At 40.4% G+C, this 23,415-nt stretch overlaps 1 protein-coding gene across 2 annotated transcripts in view; it reads right to left on the bottom strand.

Moving 5' to 3' along the window:
- The window catches only part of gli1 (GLI family zinc finger 1), a 41,882-nt gene extending 18,674 nt beyond the window's left edge, over nt 1-23,208 (bottom strand). Inside the window, exon 1 of one of the 2 annotated variants that reach the window (XM_026307768.1) lies at nt 22,896-23,208. The gene's annotated coding sequence lies outside the window, so the exon portion shown is untranslated. The remainder of the gene's footprint in view (nt 1-22,895) is intronic. The other variant, XM_026307769.1, reaches the window with a different exon arrangement.
- Between the last annotated feature and the right edge of the window lie 207 nt (nt 23,209-23,415).

Genomic DNA, 23,415 nt, shown 5'->3' with positions numbered 1-23,415 from the left:
GAAAAAACCTGGTTACACTTTTACACTTGTCTGCTCACAGAAACTTTAATATGCAAAGCTCCACATGGAATGTGCTCACATTTATCTCACTCCATAACCCACTTCGCTTGTGCGCCTGGGGAATCTGCAGTAAAATATAAATCACATGAGAACTGATGACTGCTGCCATCTGATGATAAATTTGAAGATGCACAACAGTAGTGTTGAAAATGATGTTCTACTTTTTTATTCTGCTTGCTATTTACATAAACAAACCCCATCAATTTACAGAGTGAAAAAAAAAAAAAATCAGCAACTATTTGGATCATATACACTCAGACATACAATAAAATGTGAACATCTCCTGTGTGGTCCTCCTCGGAGTAATATATCGCAGGCGTTTAGTTTAATACCCAGATGTTGGTAGGGGCAAGGCATCCGGGCCTGTGTTAGCTTATAATTGGCTGGGATCCCTGAGCTGATGTTTGGGGCTTAGCATGTGACTCAGACAGACACACACACACATACACGCACAAAAAACAGGCAAAAGCGCCCACACACACACTTTCCCTGAACGAATGAAAGGCTTGGCTGGGTTCTGACAGGGCGGCAGTCTTACATGCTGTCAGGAAGAGACAAGTCATGGCTGTCCAGAGGAGTCTACAAACTAAACAAACACAGACAACACACACGCACACACACATAAACACATGGCCATGCACATACACACAAAGATACATTTTCGAGATCCCAGGACTGACTGACGCCATGCAGCCATGATTTCTGCTGAGCCGATTATTGCATCATGAAGTAAAAAGATGCATGTTAGAGAAAGAGAGACAGGGAGAAAGAGAGAGAGAGAGAGAGAGAGAGAGAGAGGGAGAGAGAGCAAGAAGCAAGGGAAGAAAAGTGAGGATTAAAAAAGGCAGAATGATCCTGCTCCATTACATTTCTTTGTCATAAATAAGGGTTAGGCAATTAGTTGTGATGGTTAAGGTCAGGCTAAGGGTCTGAGGAATGCATCCTCACAAGGGTCACTGTGCAAATCTGAGTGGGTGTCTGTGTGGGTGTGTGTGCGTGTGTGTGTGTGTGTGTGTGTGTGTGTGTGAGAGAGAGAGTTCCCACCAGGGCTGTAATTACATGGAATTAACATAACTAAAAGGCAACAAATCAGGTAATCAGCTGGCTGTGAAGTCAAGTGAAGACGAGCTTAACACACACAAATGCGTTTTCATTCCTTGTGGACACACACACACACACACAGATACACACACACACACCTTAAAATGTCAAACCTTTCCAAAGATAGAACTACATGCACAAACTAATGCTCACACATCCTTTATAAAAAAATATATATATAACTCTACTTATTGTAGCCACATTATAGATTTTGCTCTCAAACAGATGCACAATATGTGAGATCAAAAGCATATGAGGAATTTCACCAATTTCAACAATCTAGCCTGTAGCTCATTTAAAGTGATTATGAAATCAAGCTTTAAGTTGGGAACACATTTTACAAGATTTTATCAACTGTAGCTGTGGTAGACCACACACAAAAAGAACATCTTCACCAGTTTAGTTATTGATTGTGTGTATATTATCATTTATGTGTGGGCTTTAGACGGACCTCAGGACTGTCACTCACTTTTCTTTTGATTCTACTGTGCAGCCACTTGTACCATGGTATTTACTTGGCGACGGTACAAAAGATGAAAACAAACAGGTTAACAAAGCACAAATGACATCTGTAGCATTGTTTTTCTCTAGCAGCAGTGCAGATTTTAGACCTGGCGCTGCTCCTCAAAAGCACCAAAACACCTTTTTTTGACTCCACAGCTGAACATTAGGTTGATACAGTTGAAGTCAAACACAAAATCTTCAACTTGTTCTTTGACAAAACACATTATCATCATAACTATGTTAATCAAAGGAGATCGCATCTCATTTGTATTTTAAAATGCATTAATTATATTGTCTACAGAACAGTGAATAAACAAGCAAACTACTGACCAGAGTCACTGTCAACATACAATCACTTTTAATCAGTGTTGCTACATTTGGTCAAAACTAGCCAGATCAAGATGTTTCGCTGTGTGTCAATTGCTCCCTTTTTCATCAGAAAATGTAGGAGCTGTTTTGCAATCACAGAGGCGTTCTGCTATTTGTGCATGTAAACACTGATCCTATCTCACGCAGGAGGAAGGGGCTCCCTTTCACTGAGTCTCAGCCCTAAATTCCATTCTGTATCTCCATGCAGTGCTCAGTGATGCGCAGGAGACACATGCACGCACACATATAAACAGTCACTCTGATACACAAAGCCAAGCATATAGAGGCATACTGTATACAATGCACAAGCAGCTGTGCATTAACTTAGACGTGCACATGCATGTATACAAACAATGACACATGCAGGGAGTTGAGAAAGTGGCTGATGGCCCTGATCAGTCAGGGGGCCTAATGTGACAACCACAATAAGAAGGGGCGCCATTTACGTCAGTAGCTATTGGACGGTTCACTAAAGACACACAGACAATGAGCGCACACATGCCTTAGTCTATCTGGCTGATATTACTGGAGAAGTTTTAAAACAATACTTTCATGAGCTTCCTCGGGACATTATCACATGTTTTGTACAGGATGATGCATCCTATCACATTAAAAAAAAAAAGAAGACAAAGACTACACTTTAACAAGTATTTCTAAGTACTAGATAGTCCCAGGAAAATTAAAGTCAGTGATGCTATTTAGCTAATGAAACTTCACTGACCTGCACAAACATTTATGTGACTTTGGCAATCAGAGACTGAACCAATTCAGAAAAAAAAGAGCATCCTCTGTTGTCTGCAAATGGTTGGGTTAATCAAATGTGGATCAAACATTTGATCACCAGACATTGCATGAGGCAAATGACACATATGTTAAATTGACAACAAGTAAAGCAAACTCCATTAATCTTTGCCAGTGATAGAAGATGTAAATACTGGGGGGAAAAAAACGACACTGTAGCCACCAGGCATCCATAACATCATAAGATACAACTCTCAGAAAATAAAAACTAATTACATAAATTTCATGTATGCACAATGGCTAAAGACAGTACACGTTTACCAGTGTTTCCAGTCAAGAGAAAAAAAAAAGTAGAGTGATTCACTTGAGATGGAAAAAATCCGGCGGCTGTAATGTTGCTGTGCAGCGGGTGACTCAAAGTCTGTGTGTGGTATTCAGGCCCTAGTTTCTCTTTTACAAAAGAGGAATGGGGATAATCAGAGAAGAGAAAAAGAGAAAGAAAGAAAAAGACAGAGGTAGAGACAAGAAGAAACCAGGGAAGAAAAAGCAGATTGATGGAAGAAGAGAAAGAGAAAAAAAAATAGATGGAAAAAGAGAGTGAGCTGTGTCGAGCAGCACTATGCTTGAACAGTCCCTTTGACTGACAAGGGAAGGACTGGAGACCTATTGTGGTAATCCCATTCCTCCCTGTGTTGTCTGTCTTTATCTATGCGGCATAACCAGGAACAAAAACAAACAATCACCAAGTTCAGGTGCTGATTATCAGCGAATATCTGTCAAATTTTTCTGTCGAGAAAAAAGCCATAATATTCTTTGGGACACGTAATAATGATTATAACTGGGTTAATTCATTTAGTTAACCAGGCTGAAAAAAGGATGTCCTTATCGGCTTCTTAAAAAATTTGTGTTATCTTCTCTAATGATTATTCGAAGGCTGATACCAAGCTTATGTCTTTCCATTAAATATGTTAGTGTCAGCGCCTGCTGAGCTTCGCTTTGCAAAAATCCTGGAAACAGCTAAACTGTCTCTGTCCAAAAGTAACAAAATCCACCTCCCAGCTACTTTAAAGCTCACACTGACTGAAACATTATCATTTGTTTGTTTAATGAAGTGTGAAAAGGACAAGTTGCTTTTCAGGACAAGATTATATGCAGACTGTTTCTTAAGCTAAGTGCAGAAATGAGCAGAGACTTCAGGAGGTATCTGGTCCCAGGCAAGAAACAGCCTAGCCCTGGTTTGCCCTTTTTAAACTTCAGTTTTTTTGCAGTAATTAAGCAAAGAAAAGTCAACAGGTTAAGTAGTGAGCTTTAGTGGTAGCGTTAGTTAGGCTAGGCAAATTGGCAACATGCTGAAACCATACATTTAGTGGACTAAGATGAAAGCAGCATCCATCTTCTCATCAGCTCCACTGAAGAAACTGTTTCCCCAAACATCTATTCCTTCAAGCATGATATAAATGATGTCTGTGACACAGTATACATTTTTATACTGATTAGAATAACTGCAGTCCAACCACCAGTTTTAGGGTTCGATTGCAACCGTGAGAACAGAAACTGTCATATTAAAAACAATACAAACCCACTCTTTACACTGACATACTGCAAGGCTCCAGTTACAGTAATACAAGTTATCCTACATGTAAAATCCTCATGGAATTGAAATGAAACCGTTAAATGTGTTAAATCTATGAAGGTTTTATGCATAGTAAGAGACTCCAGGCTGTTTTACAATAAAAAAAAAAAGAAAATTCCACCTGTGCAGTGGGGGGGGGGAAAAAAACAAACAAAAAAAAAACTCTCATCTTGGGTCACCAGACGTTTCTTATTCATTATCAGCTAAAAAGCTGGACAAAGAGAAGGCTTCTAGCCCTTTATCTGCCTCTTCACTCTCTCGCTACCTCTCTCCTTCAGGCTCTTCATGGAGAACAGAGTGGGGAATCATTCTGTGGCTGAAAAGGTTAAAGTCTAGCCGGGGGCTGGAGTTCCTGCGTCTGCCAGGGGCACCTGAAGAGGGGCAAACATTTACTGCTAAAGAAAAGAGGGGTAGAAAAAATATCAACAGCCTGCCCGAAAGTTGCAGGGTTCGCGGTGAGTAGTGGTCTAGGGCCCTTGGAGAGTTTGTCTTGTAATTGAGTCAATTGTTGACCCCCTGTTCAGCCTGCCTCGGCAAATCTTGGGAGGAAAAGCCTGTCGAATAATTAATGTTCACTCTCCCTCTTGCTCTTCATCTATCCATCTCCTACTCCTCTTCGCTTTCCCTTTTCTCCTTCCCTTATTTTCTGTTGTCTCACTGGATAATTGTGCTGTGAGTCAAAGGCAGTCATTTAGAGAGGGTAGGGGGCTGTTCAGGGATCTGCTGAGGCTTACAATCTTCTTTTCAGCCCAAATCTTTCTATCCCCCCCAACATTCACCCTCGCTTCTCTCTTGCATTCTCCCCCTTTTTCATTCCTCCTTTTGTTTGCACCGTGGGATGAATTTTAATCACTCCACCCTCAGTTTTTTCCCTCTCTTTCCTCAGTCTGGCCACTCATTCCCTGTTTCAAACTTATATCGAGCTCTGCAGCACCTTCTCTCCTCACCACTCCTCCACTAATCAGCTCCTCAAAGGACCCGAGAAAACACAAACACAGATATAGGCCTTTTATAATGAGAGGTAAGGAGAGTTTAGCACAGGCCAAATGACAGAAGGGAGAGAAAGAAGGTACGAATGGCAAAAAGAGGAAGTCCAGGAAACAGGGTGAGGACGAGAAGGGGGACAACAGGACAGAAAGAGGAAGGCCGCATTCTGTTTGTGAAGAGCGATCGTTTTTAAATGCCTCCTTCATTCGAGAACACTTTGTTTGCACAAGGGCTCTAGTGTTGTGCTCCTATTGTTGTGGCTTATCCCAAGGGACAGTGCAAGCCAGGGACACTGTTGTCATTCACATTTCACACATTTACTAAATTAGCAGGTGCTCATGAAAAGGACACTTTGACAAAGTGCATTAAATCAAGTTTAAAAAGAGAGAGTGACAGCATATTATCATAAGAGGAGCACGTGTACTGTCCACTCAAATAGGCAAGTAAAAGAAAAAGCAGAAATTAATCACAGTGCCAAGAGTAAAAGTTACAGGCCACCGCAGTCAACACATGCAGGCTTCCAAACAAGCCAACACTGACACTTAGATTTTCTTCACAAGGTCCCACAGTCCTTCCTCATTTCCTCCCCGCAGTCCACAGGCGGTCAGCCTACACATTTGTCCCAGTCTTACTGGGCCACATGAGTTAAAGACATTTACAAGAGACATGAGAGACTCACACAATTTCACGTTTATGATTACGTACACAGTTTGTTGACAGAGGTGGAAAGTTACTAAAGGAATATATAATTTGGCCATAATCTTTTCCACTGCTTGCAAGTCAAACATCTTTATCTATAATCTTTTTAAATCTTTCAGAACTCCAGGTTTATGTGATTATCTGCAAGATTTCAGCGTCCAGTCACTGTTGAGCTGTTACACAGGAAGACTACTAGCTGCCTCTCTCCCACTTTCCTTTCTCTCTCTCTGTCAACTATCCATGGCCCTCCTTGTGAAGCGCTTGTTAGGAAATCCTGAACAAACCGTGGCTTGTTTGTTCTTTCTTTGTCAATGACGGGTTTTTATAGACTTCTACTATTGACAATTGCACGACTCATGTTGGCCTTACACAAGTGGGATAACGCTGTGCAAATAGGTATATGTACACACACGTTCACATTCTGTCTGACACACGCTCGCAACCTGCGATCCAATCATCCAGAGCATATTGTGGTGGGACAGAATTAAAAGACAAGTTAGATTGAGAAAAAACATTTTATATCAGTACAAATGGCTATAAAAGTGGAAGTTAGTGCAATTATACGTGAAACAGGTGTAAAAACACCTTTCCTATAAGAGAGTTTAACATATAACAATGTCTAAATCACAGATGCTGTATGACCAAAAGTATGTGGACACTTACAAATGAGAGTGTGAAAAAACTCCTTGCAAGCAAAGGAAAAAAATGTTATGCTACAACAGCTTCCACTCTTCTGATAAAGCTATCAATACATTTCAAGGCATTTAATGATGAAACACTAAACTGACAGAAATACATCCTGTACATATAAAAAATGGTACAGAGGCCTTTGAAACATATGTAACTTTATGTCTCAGAGAATCTGTACAACAGATAATCTGTCAGTGCTTCCTTGAATAAAATTATAGAAACAAAATATAGGAAACCTTAGTAGGAGAAACAGAGGAGGGATCCTTGTCCTAATGCAGAAAGACATGTAAAAGATCTTATGTGTACAAAACTGAGCAAAACATATATATATCCAGGAGGAGAATCAGAAACATGCAGGTGCCATTATACAAATCTGTGCCACACAACCTCCACTCCACCTAAAAAAAAAAAAAACATTTTATAATAATTTTAAAATATGTTCAAAATGTGACATTTCTACATAGTTCAGTTTACGTTGGCCCCATGTCAGTATTTGGAAAATACTTTATATGGGCCAGACCTATGGACAGGGTTTGGCATCTCAGTTATAATACATTAAGCAGCATTTGACACTATGCTGACCTGTCATCATTACCATTTGCACCCATTAAACGCTTCAGTATGAAGTTAACTCAAACAGAAGAGAGGAGGCCTCTCCAGATTCTTTGGCTGTGACTTAGAGCAAAAAGAAAGAGACCTGAAGAAAGGAGGTAAAGAGACACTGGGTGCAAGTGAGAGAGTGAGAGAGAGAGTAGTGAGAAAGAGGTTGACAAAAACACACAGGGAGCAGAGCACAGCTTATGTGTCAATGGAAGAGATCATGGATGCCAGTAGGGGGCTCAGCCTTAGGTACAATAGACCCCCAGCTGAGCCAAGACCCTTAATACCCATGCTCCTATTTCACACATCTTTTCAAAGCACCCATACAATCCTCATTCCCCTCTCCCCGCCTTGATACTCTGGCCATGCCCCACGATTGCAACTGGGGGGACAATAGCGAGAAAACCCTCAGTGGTGCAACTAGAAGCCATCCACAGAATCACACAGGGGCCATCAGGACACCTTGTCTTTGTGTATTGAAAGACAATAGCGACATCTCAAAAACAGCAGTAAAAGCTTCCTCTGTCCTGGCAGGGAGCTGTTAAGAATGACGGGGGCATCGAGTGTTAAATGGTGATAAATGGGTCATTATCATCTGATCTAAGGTGAAGTGTGGGACTGGTAATGAGTCTATGTGTCAAAATCACAGTTACCAGCGAGTACCTGTTGTGCTGCTGCTCAAACGACTAAGGACGGTTGGCGTTAGTCAAATCGAAGTTCTGAAGAAGTTTTTGGCATTCTAGTACCTGGACAATAAGAATAAAATAAGAATGAAATAAAATTTTAAATTATGCAGCCATCCATCAATAATGTCCATTCAGTATCCACTAATACTGGCTAAAGTTTGAAACAAGACTTTCTAATATTATCACAAAACAGGTAGTGCATTTTCCAAGATGCACTGCTAAAATATTTATGTATTTTGGGTGTGACTTGGACCTTGTAATGAGAGGAACATGCAAACATTTCTTTCTCTGCCAAAAGAAAAAAATTAATCATTGAGACAGGGGAGGAAAAATATACCTCAGCATCCTGGGTAGTTCCAAGGGAATTCTAGCTCAGGCCCAAATGCTGGAAAAAGGCTGGGCTTTGTGAAGTAATGCTGTAGAGGAAGCATAATGTGCAGTATTCGATAAATTATCCACAATGTCAAATATATGTTTTTGGTTTTTTTTTTTAAGCATGACATTTTTCATCAGGCTTTTACGACACCTTTAGAAAATTAGAATCTTGAATGTAAACACACATAAATGTGATTTTTTTTTTTTTGTCATTACTGCAACAAAACTTGCCACTTTCCTGCTGAGGATGCTCATTGCATCAATTCTCTTAGGGTATTATTAGGCCAACAAACTAGCTTTCAGTCATGACCTAGCTTCACTCCCCTAGCCTCTCAATCCAGCTACTGGCCTCCACTCAAGCAAACCCCCTCCTCCATTTACAAGGCCCTTCAGTAGCCGACTGGTTGCTAGACAATGTGCTTGGTTATGTGGGTTATGTAAAGACCCTCCTGCACACAAAAGCCAACGCGGGCGCCTGTTATGTGCAGCTCTTCAGAGCACTGGGTCAGTTAGCAGAAGAGCTGTGGCCCTAACACTCCAAGTTAAAAACGTTTGCTCTTCACTTTGTTTACTGAGAAAGAAGAGAAGAGAAGGGAAAAGAAGAGAAGAGAACAGAGCAGAAGAGAAGAGAAAAGAACAGAAGAGAACAGAACAGAAGAGAAACCCGTGAATTATCTCCTACTTGTAATTTCACTCCACCAGCTTCCAAGCCCCCACTTGGCTGAGGTTAAAACAACTTGCTTGTTGACTTGTGGTCATATTAGGAAATGTGGACGTACGTGTATACATGTGTGCATACTGTATAACAGGCCTACATTTTGAAACATTATTACAATTTATGTAGATTGTTAAATGTAAAATGACATTTTTACTCCCAACACTTGTTTGAATAAGAAACACTTTTACAAAAAAGTCATCAGACAGCAATCTCACTAGTTCTTATCTAGTAGGATTTCCATGTGGTTTTCAACACAGTATAAGTCTGAACTCAATGCTGCCACGTTGACATAAAAGTCATAGCACCTCACAGAAACAGGTTCAGAACTGCAATGGGTTTACTTTAAAAAAGCGCTACTTCCTAATATTTTTGAGTTAATATTCACAACTGTGTCACATTTTGTGGCTCCAACTTTTTAAAGTCACCCCGTCTCCCTTGTCCCTGTCAGGCATGATCGTAACTTCTCAGGCCCCTGCATTCATAGGGAACTCTACATTACCGTTTCTCCTGAGTGACTACCTGTCTCCCAAATCTTTGTAATCATCTTCTCAAGTAAAGTCACTCTAACTGTTCTTGCCTGGGAGTGGGAACCTTCCCTCCTGTGCTTCATACACCAATTGTGACAGTCTGCATGGATGAAATTGTTAATACCGGGAAAAAACCTTTTAGTATGTGAGCAAAGAATGTGAATAAATGATGATAATTATGGTCAATTTGATTTGGGTTGACCTAAATACTACTTAAGAGAGGAGGTGAGTGTCCCCCGCACTCATGGTAGTTATTAATTACTGCCCTTAACAGCATGTTTCAAAATCCATCAATGATTATATGTTCAGACTGGTGCTAGGGTTGCCTTCAATTTAAAACAATCAGAGAAAAAAGACACAAACCTGTGTGCAGACAGGTGACAACAGACAACAGACCTCTTAAATGACATGAAGGTAAACCACACGCACCTCAAACACACAAACAGTCTGCTCTGATGGCAAACCAGCAGGGCGAAGAAGCACAGAGGTAAAGCGAGCCACTTTATGTGTAAAAGTTTCAATAAAGTCATTCAGCCTTGCTCGCACAGAAACCCACACAGATCCCACTGCCACTTGTATACCGCAGCCTGTCTCCTAACATGCTGCCTGTGAGGATGGGGGAACCATATAAACATGGCATGACCTAACGATGTAAAATTATAGAACTGAACAGTTTTGGTTTCAAGAAAAAAAAAAGACAAAATTAGTTTGCTGAATTTATAAAACCAGAGGATGTAAAATGCGTTTGGGGGCACCAGCTTGGTCCCTGGCCTAATTTTTCAGGTTTTTTTTTTTTTTTTTTTTTTTAAACCTTAGCACAAAGACACCAGTGTTCAAAAAGGACTTGCATTTCCACTTCATGTTTTTCTGGTTCTGTTCTGGTTAAGATTAGGTTAGAGTTTTCTCCTATTTTAATACAAAAATAAACGATTAATGAATCTTTCAAGAAAGTAACTGGCAGATTAATTGATACTTTTTAATTGCAGGACTAGTAACCAAAAGCATAATATTGCATAATGAAAAGTTTAGCTGTGTTATAAGTACAAAAAAAATTTAAAAATTAAAAAAATCTGAGACTATATTGTTTGTCATGAAAATAAAGTCAGTGTCAGCTTGTGCTAACTTCATGTGATTGCAATTAAAAGCTGTAATTTTAATATCACTACTCTATGAGCTATTTTGCGATCACATGGAAACTTTTCCTGTCTTCATCTCAGTTAGGTGAAGTAACTAACTGCCAATGTGCAAGTATCACGAATACATACTGTTTATTTTCCACTGCTGCAGGAGACAGTAAATCTTTTACATTCTTTTCCGCTGCTGTCCCAGAGTTAAAACTCACAAAGTTGTGTTTAGGAAACCTGAGATGAACCTGGACTGTAGTGAACTCCTACTAATTGAGTTGTTCACCATGCTCTAGACAGTCACCTCCACCCACAGAGAGAAAACAGACATATCTCTGAACATCTAAACTGACACACACACACACACACATATACACAATTGCACAGGAAGACAACTCACAGACATATAGGCACTTAGATGCATACCCTCACTGACACCCAGTCACACAAACTCAGTCTGACAAGCTGGAGCTTGTGTGACAGAGCTTCTTGGTGGGAAACAGACATCCCTCTGCCCTGAGGCTCAGCTCTATCCCACAGGAAGCTGGAGTGTGAAATGGGATACAAAAGATGAGGGACAAAGAAAAGAGTGCAGCTACCAATCCACTGGAAAATATTTTGTAATTAAACTGTTTAATTTGTTAGTGCTACTTAAGTTACTTAAATTGTTGTTTACAAGAAGCAGATGCACAAAACATGATCGCACATAAAGGTGTACAGATTTATGAATACACATGTACTGTTAGTCATAGATAAAAGTCCCTGGCACACCATGTCAGTTGCAGGCGGTTAAATTGAACCATCGGCCATTATTTTAATTTGCTCCACTGACGATTCTTAAAAGACTCAGTGTTGCATCACATTGAGGCAGAGATCGAAGACTGGAACAAACCAGATTTCAGAAAAAAAAAAAAAGGAAATACTGCCAACCAAGGAACGCCGGTACTTTTGTAGGAAAGTTAAGTTTTGAAATTATCTGATTTTGTATCCCAACTCATGCTATAATGTCAGATCTTTCTGTCTGCCCTGTCAGCACTCTGAATCACATATAATACCAATGGATTCTTTAGGGACAACAGAATGCAATAACCCTTCTCAGTCACAAATACAACTTTTATAAAAGACTTACTTTTAATGCCGAAAGATACTGTAGTGGGTCTTAAAGGACCAGGATGTCATTTTAGGAAATATGCGTTTGCTTTTGAAGTTGATTCCTGCAACACTGTTTTGTACTAGCAACATAATAGATCTATAGAGATGCTAAAACCAAATGACACACTTGTGTTATTGTCTAATGGTCAATACAATGTAGACTTGCACATTTTAAATACATTTTTAACACACTTTATATAGATAATACAATTTGCAGTGTAACTGATAATGCTGCATGCTATGACTCTCTTTTCGTGCTACTATTACAGTGTATTTCACATTTACCTTTTAGAAATTATTTGTATGAACTATGCAGCAGCCATTAATATTTGTTAAGTGAAATATTTCATACAAACGCCCTTATACACAATAATTTCCATTTATAAACTCACAGTACCTAACAAAAGCAAAAACAACAATGAACCCACACGTTCAACTAATCACCACCTACTTCTGTCCTTACACAACATCCACATCTGGGACCTTCCGCCCACTGTATGCCCATGTACACAATACTGAACATTGACATAGACACATTGATACACAATGAATGCACAAGTGCTCACCAGATTTCTGATCCACAGCTGCACAAGAAGACACGAGTCGATAAATAACCCCTTTGAATGGGATCCTGTGGGTTTCACTGTTTGAAACTTTGAACATCCAGTGATTGTTCTCTACAGTATAACAAATATGGGTTCATTTCCCAAACAAAGTGCTGGTGTCCTCACACTGAGAGCTCAAAGACAGTACATGTCTGTCTGTCAGAAGACAGGTGCTTTTAATAGACTACAGGTGCCACCTAATAAGGGCCAATAAATGCGCCACAGCAAACAACTGCCTATCCTCTCCTAACAGGAACATAGTGTTGGACAAGAAGGTTTAACTGCTGGTAAAATAATCAGCAGTTGAGAAAGTCCAACAAAGTCACAACCTGCTGCAGAGTCATCAGAACAGGAGTGAGAACGGATGGCTTTGTTTTAATGGAGAGACTGAGATTTTCTTTATCAGATCTGAGAATAAAAGAATGCTCCTTACGATCAATGACTGACATGTATAGTGTGTACACCACACAACAACAAACGTGCACGGTGCCATAACAGTGAAACTGTCAAGCATTTGCCATTAACCAGAATGCAAATGAACACACAACTTAAACCATGTAACCTCAGCTTAACCCATTCCAACCAAACACACATTAACCATATAAATGCCACAATTAAGTAATAATTCTGAGCAGCTCTTTGTATGATAGTTGAGTAATATTAAAATATATCATCAACATATAATAACATTAAAAGTTATTTTTAATGCGTCATTTGAACTGGGTACTGTCTTTTCTAGCTTTGACATGGACACCACCAATTTCACTAGATAGCATCATCTGATTCAATTTCCTGTATGATCTCTATTAACAGAGGTGATTCATTTTTATCCTAACCCCAACTCTAACTTGAAATTTTTTTATCCAATGCACCCTGACAGCATTTTTCACCAGTTCATTCTTGCATTCTTCACTTTATTCAGGGTCTGGGTGGGGTAGGGGGAGCTTAAGCCTTTCCCATCAGGCACTGGGCAAAAGACAGGGAACTGCCTTGCACAGGTCCATAACCGTGCGAACACACAGCGTTGCACTCTGTGTGAAAAGAAAAGTGAGCGTGGATCCCTGTTGACCCTCTGTGTATTCAGCTGAATCTGGTCCCATAAGCTCGACATAAATGCCCAGCATGGTACCTCCAACCTCCCCGCAGTCCACAGACCAAGAAACTCACTCTCACAGCCTCTTCCTTTCACTGTACCCTGCCCTCTCGCTGTCTCACTCCGACACTCACAGAAAGACAGTGTCCCCCCACCCCCTCTTGTGTCCCCCTCCTGTTGTCTCACACTCTTCTTCTAGCAGGTGCATTACTGTGTGAGCTCCTGTCCCATAGTCTAACCCTACACTGCACCCCCATGACATAAAGACAGTGATGAGGACAAGAGGAGCATCAGAAGACAGAAGTACAGGAGGAGGAGGAGGAGAAGGAGGAGGAGGAGAGGATAACAGCTCCAGACCTGAAAAAACAACAGCTGTGACAGCCGCATTGTCATTCCAACATTTGTTTCATGCTGAGTGCAGCAGCAGGTCAGTTCACGGCATGGGAACCACAGAACTAATGCTGTTATCTTCAAGATAAGTTATATATTGTTTAGAGAAGTGTGATTTTTTTTGACCAATTATTATAATCATCTTAAAGTAAAAATGCCAAAACATTTGCTGCTGACTTGCTTGTCAGTGTGGCCAGAAGGAACAGTTATATTAGAGAATAACTCATTAACATTGGTATATTTTAGTGTAATCCTAGAAAGAGTTTCTTTGCAAAATAATAAAAAAAAAAAAAACAACATATTTTGGCATTTAATGACCCCAAAATCTGCAGTAACTATACATTTCCATTTAAACAGCAGTGCTTCTGAGCAGCACTGCCATCTGTGAAACCTACCACAGCCATCACACCTGCATCTATCCAGTCACAACATGTAGGTGAACCATTTCTCCAGGTCTTCTTGTGGAGAAACGAGCTGCAGGGAGCTTTATGTGTGGCCAAAAACAGTGGCCAGCGATGCTGAAGAAACACCAAATGGTCCTGAAATTGTTCACATCAAGGACAGTGTTTAACTATCGGCTGTGATGGCATGTTGCACAACCCCTGTTGTGTTGAAATTCCACTCTAATTTATAAAATGTACAATATACCATGCATTCTAACCTTGGGCTGCACTTATACACTGGAGTCCATGTTTCATGTTTCACCACACATGCTATAATCATGTGTGTCTTAAAGTCCTTTTTTTACAGGCTCTTTTTTTGTTAGTTATTGGCTACCAGGAAATGAAGGCCCTTCACGTGTAATTAATGGGCACAATTATGCAATTGAGGAGAGGTCTGCAGCAGGCTGCAAATAGGACCAGATGTCCTGCTGCAGGCCTACAGGTATAAAAATTGCTCTTATCACTTACAGTGGGGTCAGCGTCCATACCAAGACCTAGCTTGCCCCCATGCAGTTACCCAGACCCTCTTTTCTTTCTCTTGTAAATAAAGGCTTAATGGTTTACAAGCCTTCCAATAACCATAATACCTTCAGAGTGAATTAGCTCACAAAACAACCAGACACACAAGCTGGAATAAACCACGACTGTTGGACCCACATACGTTTCTTTTTGTTTCAAGAGCAGAATTTTAACAGGATAAGGTTTTTTTTTTAAACTTTGTTATGTTTTGTGATTAGATCCATGGCAAAATTTGACTACTAATGTAACAACCTGTTTACCTCAAGCCTCTTTTTGTTATGCGTGCGTGGACATGTGGACATGTGTGTGTGTGTGTGCGTGTGTGTGTGTTCTAAATTTGAAGTTTAAATTACTGCTTCACTGTGAGCTGATTTACATGCTGCTGATGTCATTCCTCGTTGTGTATTCAGCCCTTTGCTGTTACAGAGGCAGGAAAACCTCCCAAAAGTTTGAGAAACTCAGCACTGGCCTTTCAGTGTAAAAGCAGGACACAGCATGAAGAAGAATTCACACTGATGAATATTGTTTGATGAGACCAGGCGAAATACTTTTTCAAGACTTTAATTCACCAGGTCAGATAAATTCAGCATTAGGCACGTCAGTTAAATTTGAAGTTACGAGATTCTTTACATTACTGGGCCTCGCCAGTACCAGCAACGTATATCCAGCTCTGAATCTCCAGTGTAAAAAACAGTTTGTTGAGCGAACTACTCTTCACTCTAAACATCAGGATCCATTCGAAGGCTACATGATGGCCCGGATCTTTCTCATGCTGAGCAAAACAAACAGTCATTGCTGGCACGAAATACAGAGGAGCCAGAATTATGCCTTATCTGATCCAAATTCTTGAGTTGAGGCATGAATTGTTTTTTGTTTTGTTTTGTTTTTTCTGAGTACAAACATCTGCTAGGTGGAAATAGGTTTAAGGCCAGAATTTTCATAAATTTGCTAAAAAAATTTTTTTATATAAACACAAAAAGGACAGAAACTGAAAAATACAACAATAATTTCTCACTTATGAAAGCGTCTCCGTGCTTACAACAGTTATGTTTTAGCCTCCAGAAACATTCCAAGAAACTACAAGAAAGACATCATTAAAATGAGAAATATTATCTAACACAACCACACCGCGTTTGCTCAGTAAGCGGCAGAAAAATCAGTCAGTGTAGTTCAGTTAGGCAGGGCAGGGCCAGGCAGCCAGTCAGTATGGTTGAGTTGTAAATGTGTTCCAGCAGGAAAAGCCAAGCTTCAGAGCAAGGCGAGCAGTCTGGAGTCGGCAACTTTCCCCTGCTCCAGCTAGTGCACCGCCCTCCCTGCAGCCCACCCAAGAAGCAGCCCATGGGCATAAATTTGAGAGCTTGACTCGCTGCGGATTTAAAACAATCTGCATCTCTCTCTCTCTCTCGCTCTCTCCCATTCCTTCTCTTACTCACTCACTCCTCCACACTATGAGATGTTTCTCTCGTTCACCCTTTACTCTCTTTCGCTCTTCTTTCCTTTCCAACAAATTCCAATGTTAATGAAAATGGAAAGTTCTTTTTCAGTGTGTGCCAATAATATTATTTTTCTAAAGACTTAATTAAGTTTGAAAATATGCAGTAACTGCACAGGAACTGTATTTTTCAGCGTTACTGTACAGCGGTCATGAAGGAATCTCTTTCTCTGCTGGAAAGACAACAGCAAAGTTAATTACATCTCACGAAACACAACCTTCCAATTGTTTCCCAAAGGGGAATTATTTTCTCAATAACTACTTCAACACAAAGTAGACTGCTAGTTTCCATTTATGTTTTATGGCATGGGACCACAGGGAACATAACTGTAAATAGTAGTTGATGCTACAGAAGAAAACATCGAGTTACTTCACTTCAGTTTATTCTATCAGAAAACTGACAAAACAAGGACACCACATCAGTTTTGTTAATCACACGCTGCAGCCTAAGTGAGTATGATTCAAGTGTAGATGCTTGTAGCTGAAATAGGATTTTTCATCCTGTTTCTACTATAAAGGAAATCAACAGATGTTACTCGTAAATTACAATAAAAAGTGCAACGTTTTCTCAAAATAATTAACAAGAGTCTGTGACTTCCCATACGGACCGCGTTGTAGTAAATGAGGCTGTTTGACTGCAGTTACCTTTGACCCACAGCAGATTCATGTCAGTGTATCAGTGACGGGTCGGCCTGCATTAGGCTTACAGTGGTAGTAAGTCATACGCGTATGTCAATGTGCTACATCCATGCATGAGGACTGACTTCCTGTTATGGCATCTGATCTGGGAAACGTGGCATCAGCAAGCCACTCACAACTGTCACTTACATAGACGAGCAGGGAGACAGGAATAGAAAAAGACGCATGAGGCTGAGCAGCAGAGAAAGGATGAGAAAGTAACGAAAAACACAAGAGGACAGAGAAGAAAACACACAGAAAAGAACTTCATCTATTGTATCTTTGAAACTGCACTATTCCTTTCCAAAAAAATATACAGTATGTACATTTACCAATATGTTTGAATTCTCTTTTGTTTAAAATATACTTTTGGTAACTATATAAACACACTGAGATAATCATTTTATATCAAAAACCTGTACGGTTGGAAGTCGGTTAGGGATAAATGTACATAAACTCTATTCACCTTTCAGAGGTTTATACACAGATCTTATGCAGATTTTTACTTGGAAAGTTTGGGACTGGTCTTTTTGACCTTTCCCAGATCCTGACATGGTGTTAGTTGTATTCATAGTCTACACTGATGTTAGTAAAGGCTGGATATTAAAACTTAGAACTTTGGTTAAATTGATACTGAAGCTCAGGTACTATATTGGCAATACTATAAAAATAATAATACAATAATAAAAATGCACTACTGGGTGTTCACATTATGCAGCATCACATAATAATATACCAAATAGCTCTCAGCCCTCACGTGCAACATACATCTTATAGCATTTCTGAGCATGACTAAACATATGAAAGATGATGTATACTGCTGCAGAGCTAATCATAATCATTTTGTGTTTTTATAGAATAACACTTAAGTACTTGCTGGATACATTAAGGATTAAGAAGAACATTTGGTATGTCAAACTGAGAGTTGCCCAAGAACATCTTCCAACCCAAGACTCTTCGGATGTTATCTTATCTCAGATAGTTGTCCAGAAGGCCCGTCAAAAACACACGCAACATGGATTTGCCTGTGCACTCTTTCACAGTCTCCCTCTCTGTGTCTCTCTCTTTCACTTTACTGAAGTCAGAAATAATTATTCCAACAGTGAAACGTAATAGCTTATCACATAAAACTGTGGTGAAAGGTTTGTGACTCAAATGGCTAAGTAGGAGTAATCTAACTGAAACTGAAAAGAAAGACTGCAGTTTTGTTGGCGAGGGAGGAAAGAAGATGAAGGAAGAATTACCAATATGGAACAACGTCTCATCCAGATGTTTTGTGTGTCTGTGTGTGTGTGTGTTGTTTTGAGAAACTCAGAACTTTTGTATCACACCAAAACTCTCAGGATGACCCTGACCCTCCACGGCATAAGGGAAACATCAGTTTGACAGTTTTTCTTTTTCTAATTTGTGGACGTCGCAGAGACGCAGGCAGTGAGGAGGGTGACTGTCAGACATCGTGCTGTAATTACGCTGATGATGGCAGCACCCAAATGCACTGTGGCTATGGCAACTTGGTGAAATAATAAACACCGCCTCCTCTTCGCTGTCTGCCTGCCGACAGGACAGCACGCCGTGAGTCATCAGAGGCTGAGAACACACACATTGTTACACACCCACAGCCAAAGACACGCATACAGGTACAGAAACTAGAAAGGATAGAAATACTCTAATATGACCACACTCTTTCAAAGAAAACCAGATCACCCATTGTTACAGGCTGAGTTAATATAACTGTGGAAAATGAGCAAGTAACTATGGGGGTTGTTTGTGCATGCAAAAGCTAGTCTCAATCTCACCTGCATCCCATTAGCACTAGTTTGATTTCTAATATCAACCACATGAGACAATAGTTAACAGTCAGCATGCCTAACTGCCTTTACACACACATGCACACACAAATTTATCAAAAAACTACCACACTCATTCAAAGACAGAGGTGGGGAAAAGATCAGCTCCGCCTTTTACTGTCAGCGGCATTCTCAAATCTGTATCACACACATACACATATTCCCTCTGGCATATGCAGCTCGTTTCCTGTAAAATAAAGCAAAATTTCTGTTCTTGCTGCATAATATGTGACTTAACCATTCTTATCAAGAAGCAATAGCATTAGAGCAGACTGAGTTAGGTAATAGCTAACAGGAACATTTCCACCAGGGCCACGCTAGGATCAGGATATCGACTCCCAGGAGAGATAATGCACTGAGGTCTGTATCTGCTGAAATAAGTTGAAATTATTATTATTATTATATACTGTACTCGCCATGCATTGTCAGTGGATGTTGTCCAGTCTTTTTGCAGTCTCATTCAAATATAATGTTCTCTCTTAAAATATTGAAAGGATGTTCTGATTTTTGCAACAAAGGCACCTGCTATGATAAACTTTACACATTCTTGTGTTCTGATGGGTATTTTGGCACAATGAAATTAATACTAACTGAAAATCTTGTACTTCTATAGCAGTTGATCAGTCTTTTAACTGTTTACCCTAACCTGTCACAGAAAACAATATGAAGTTGGAAATGGAAACTTGCCATTCCAGAATAAACCAACATTAACAGGGAATATTAAGTCACAAATGTACGTACCTCTGTGGCTTTAATTTCCAATCATCCTTCCACTAAAAGTAATTATATCCAATATAGCTGGTCGCCGTCCTATTTTTCTGCTGCTTTGAACAGTTTATGTCGGCCTTTTTGAATTCCACTGCAGCAATTTGTCAGATACGTCTTATCGGTGGGAAAACGCCTAGTGACCGCAAACAATGATTTTTGGAATACTTCCCATGACTTCAACATTTCCCCTTTCTATTATGTGTGCCCTTTGGCTAAGGCTTTTTAAAGTGTCTAATGCCTTTGCCCTCTGGTGTCAGCCCACTACTTAGACAACCCTCGCTGTCATTCCTCTGTCTCATTTCAGTTTCATTTGATGTTTCCAGTGTTATATCTTTAAGAGGAGGGATTCTGTACAGGGACGTGATGAAATCTTTAGCATGTGCTGACTGCATGCAACAGTTTTTGATATTAAACACAAACTAGTGGCTATTAGTATGTATGATAATTGTAAATTTCAGTTGACACCAATGGGATAAAGTTTGGCTCGAAAACAAAACAACAACCACAGCCAAAATCAATTGACACTGGTCTTGATGAACAATTTCCATGAATGACAACACACACACGCACAAACAGTGATAAGACCTTAGCGGAAAACACAAACTCAATCTGGTAAACTAAAATAACCTTCAAATACCAGACCCTGACATTCATCAAGTTAAGGGAGCAGATACCTTTTCATTAACCTTGAAGTATGAGGAAAACTGGAAGATGAAGGGAGAGAAGTGGAGAAGGGGAGAAAGAGTGTGTGTGTGTGTGTGTGTGTGTGTGTGTGTGTGTATATCTTTGCTTATGAGTCCTTTGGAGCATCCCCATGCCTCTTGTCTCTCCAGCTGAAGCCGTTCAGCTCAGCACTGTGACTCTACATAGGTTTAGCCAGGGCCAGCACAGACAGACAGCTGCTATTAAACCCTGATTGTTTCAGGTTCACAGGGTGTGAAAGGGTCTGATTGAGGGGCTGTGATCCCAGTGAGGGTGGTCTCTCTCCCCCTCACTCCCTACCCCTAACCTCCCTCTTTCTGGAAGGTGGGAGGAGGGGGGAGGAGGAGTGTTGAGGGGATTGCAGGCATCACGTGACACATGTTTCTTGCTGAGCGGACCAAAATGGAATCTGGACAAAAACACACCACTTGTTGCTGCCTGCTAGTGGGTATGTGTCTGTCACGTGACCAACGGACGATGGTGCCAAGAGAGAAGTTAAACATGTTGTCCCCATCATTAGTCCCACAGAGTGCTAGGATTAGTCAGTTCAGTGATGGCTGATAGTCAAGATTCTGTGCTTAATGAATGATCATTTAAATTACCACAACTTCACCTTTTGCTTAACATATATTAAGGGCACAAATTAAACGCACAGTCCTCCTTTCACTGTTGTTACTGGCACAAAGAAGAACGAATCCACTGCGCTACATTCAACTGTATTCAGCCTTATCACTGGTTTGATATGACTGTGATAAACCAAATCAGTCCTCTGCTGTGACTGGCTACAGGAGGATAGTTGCTTCCTGTAAGATTTATTTGTTTAAGGACCTTCCCATTAAGGAGCCTTTTGGCCTTAACACACTTGATAAAGACCAGGGAGGGTGAGGAAGCTCCCCTGCAGAGCTTTTCACACGTGACGAAAGGACAAGTGCACTTTTCTCCCTTAAAGTTCTCCCCCATCTCAACCTTGAGAAGGGTCCAAGTGTCCTTCTATAATCAATTACATTTAAAAGGCTGAATTCATACTGTGTTAGAGACGTTTGATTTATTGTATGTTATTTTTTTTTTGTTGGTACAATTGGACAAAATGAGATGCTTACACTGGTTTTCCATTTCACGTAAGATGAAAAGTTAAGATTTCACAAAAAGTTAAGATTACACACTTACAGTTGTAACAATTTTCACACAATATGAAGTCGCAGCACAATGTTGTAGCTCCTAAACAATGCAGTTTGTAATTAAACCTGTCCGACTGACTTTCCCTCTCATGATGTTGTAGACCTAAGACCCCTTTGTGACTTACAAATACACTTACTATGTGTGTGAGAGTGTGTCTGTGCAAATACTATTTAGGGACGTTGTGAGTTTGTGTGCTTAGCACTTCTCACTGTCACTTTGGAATAAATAAGTGTTTGGCTCATCTATTGAGTCCAGTGTTGACACTCTTTATCACAGGACAACTACATGAAGCCCAGCAGCCTAATCTTCCCACATTAACAGCTACAGTCGCTTCTTACAGAGATTAGATTCCATAGGCCATCTCGGATTAGAGATCAATTGTGGAAAACTATGATGCATGAAAGAAGGAAAGACTATATCATTGAAAAAAAAAATAAAAAATCAGCCAGAACTGTAGGAAATTTCAAAAGTTACTCAAACGTTTTTACCAGTGGATGAAACATTTACAGGAGCTTTCTAACCTTAGAAGCCTCACAGGGTGTTCACTGGTGCTGTTGTTTTGTGTGTGTGTGTGTGTGTGTGCCCTGACAGAAACTTAGCCTACATTTGGAAAGGATATTTGCACCTCAAGTATTCCAGGTTACAAGAAACAGCTGTTCTTGTGCCCCAGAGACCCTCATCTATGCCAGATGTTTTTAGATTGTGCTCGCAGTCAGACCCCTAGAAGCAGGGCTTCCCAAAGAAATGGCCCCATAAAGGAAAAACTAATAATAAAACAATATTTTCTGCACTCTTAAGTTTTAAAGTCTTTGCCTCTACACGGACAGAAAGCACTGGGCGCTAGTTTGCGCTGAAGTTGAATCATATGAGTGGATCCACAAATACCGGCGTATCGCAGTGGCTGAAGCATTTCATATTTTGGCGTGTGGTAGAAATGTTACATCTCGGGAAGTGCAAAGCAGGAGTAGCGTTAATTAATTTAACGCAATGATCCCAATGCGTAAAAATCACGCACCATCAGCCTGAGACATACAGCCTACAGAGGAGGCAGCCTACTATCTTCATTCTCGACTTCATAAAGTAGACTACGAAAGTTATTTGTAAAGAAAAGAATAAATAAACCCCAGCTTTGCAAACCTAAATACATTTGTAACTTCTTATTTATCAATGAAATCGATTTGAAAATCGATTCCGAATGATCAACACTTCTTACCTCAGGTTAATGCAGGGATATTCAGCATGAAACTTTGTGACTGATATCCAGAGCCCTTGGAAGAGCTCAGTGGGTCCAAGGTCTGTGAAAGCCTAAGTTTCCAGTAAAGCCTCCCTTCCCTTCCTTTCTCTGCGCTCTCTGCCAGACGCACACGGATGGAGATGACTTGAGTTCTTCACAGAAAGCGACACTTTATCCTGTTTCAGAAGCGCTTTTCCATTGCCTCTTTTCCTTCAGAGTCACTTTACGAAAACGATGACAAATCCGAACCCCATGTTCGGCTACGGAGTCCCGCAAAGCGCCCTGAAGTTGGCTGCACAGCCAATGCGGGAATGCGCACCCCCTTCTCCTCCTCCCTCCTCCCTCCTTTCTCCACAGTCTGTGGACCACCCCGAAACAGGAAGTTCACTTTTTGTTTTTCTTAAAAAAGGACCATGCTGCTTGAGTTTTCCCCTCAAAGTTACCATGCACTGATTCATCCACTGAACCTGATATCAACTCAGTGTCCGGCGTCTTTGTG

The sequence above is a fragment of the Mastacembelus armatus genome, chromosome 5 (genome assembly GCF_900324485.2).
Source record: "Mastacembelus armatus chromosome 5, fMasArm1.2, whole genome shotgun sequence".
Taxonomy (NCBI): Eukaryota; Metazoa; Chordata; class Actinopteri; order Synbranchiformes; family Mastacembelidae; genus Mastacembelus; species Mastacembelus armatus.
This window is presented reverse-complemented; position numbering and strand designations above follow the sequence as displayed.